Here is a 1,497-nt window from a genome sequence, read left to right as displayed (position 1 = left end):
GAGTTTGCTCATAGTGAAGCAGGAGGATGGCATACTTACTGCAGGCGGGTTGCCCCAGTGTCAGAGCCTGTGTCTGCAAAGTGTGCTCCTTCTGTCCTACTGTGTCCTTGTGGTTTTGAGCTTCTAGGAGTGTGTCTCCTGCCATGTGCATGTCTGACCTATCTGAGAACTCAACCCATAATGCAGACAGGGACAGCTTTGCAGGATGGGGTGTGGAAGATGATCATATACAGAGGAGTAAAATGGTTTTGTATACATTCTTTAGATGTCTCTTTTCCTGTGCATTTTTATATAAATATAGTTTAAGGAAATGAACACATCCTACAGATATTGTTTTAAAAGCTGCCTTTCACCTAATAATATATAGAAACCAATATACATGAAAGTTTGTTAAATATAGCATATATCAATATCATTTGTAATGGCTGCCTACTATTTGCTTGAACGGTAGATCATATGTTTAAAGACAACTATTGGGAATTTGTATTATCACCAAATTTTCGCCATCATGTTCAACACTGAGATGACACCCTCTTGTATACTGAGTTCTACTTATGTGCTTGTCTCCTTAAGAGAGGTTGCTATGAAGGGAATGGCTGGATCAATGGCCTTGCCCTCTCTGAGGCTTTCAGTACACAGTGAGACTTGTCCTCCAAAATGATGCCCTGACTGATCCGCCGGCCAACCCTGTTTGAGAGCCTTCCAGGAAAGAGCCCTCTTGAGTGGTCCACACCCAATCCTGCAAAGCTGCCCCTGTCTGCAGTATGGGTTGAGTTCTGAGATGGGTCAGACTAAGGGAAGGGATGGTAGGTCTGAGAGGAGAACTGGGTCAGAAGACTGGTGGTGATATTGTGTAAGTCAGGAGCATGACCCCCGCCAACCTCTAGTCCAGTGGCATAAATGGGGGCAGGGGGCAGGGGGTGGCAGGAGGGGACTGACCTGGCAAGGTCAGCTCCCAGGGATGCTGAGGCGTATGGTCCACTTGGAGCACAGTGTTGACATTGAAGTGAGAAGAGTGACTGGGTCAGGGGAGTTTTCCCCCAGTCTTAGAGATGGTAGGGAGCCAGCAGAAGCTGAGTGAGAAGCGAGGGCTGATGTGGGCCAAGAAGAATCAGGGGGCAGTGAGTGCTGCCAGAAGAAAGCACAGATGGCAGCTGGTAGTGACTGTGGCCTGTGAACTGTAGGTGTGAGGGGAGTGGTAAAGTGGAGGGAGAAGCTAACTAACTGGGACACGGATTCAGACCTCAGGTGTGTGTCCATCTGGCTGGGACTCATCACCTAAAAGTCTCCGTGTCATAAAGAGCTGCCATCTTCAGTCCCATGAGAAGATTTTTCTTCCTGACTCAAATTTATAGTCCCATCAAAAAAGACTTTTGACTTCTGAGACAAAACATCCATCCTGGTCTTTGCCTGATGAGGTAGGACAAGAAACTGTGAAGATGGAGTCTGGAGCAGGACCTACCAAGCTCCACTCCCTTGTCGTGGGCTCTTGTGAGT

This window comes from Bison bison, unplaced genomic scaffold (genome assembly GCF_000754665.1).
Source record: "Bison bison bison isolate TAMUID 2011002044 unplaced genomic scaffold, Bison_UMD1.0 scf7180017846345, whole genome shotgun sequence".
NCBI lineage: Eukaryota > Metazoa > Chordata > Mammalia > Artiodactyla > Bovidae > Bison > Bison bison.
The sequence above is the reverse complement of the archived record's forward strand: the minus strand, read 5'-3'. Positions refer to the sequence as shown.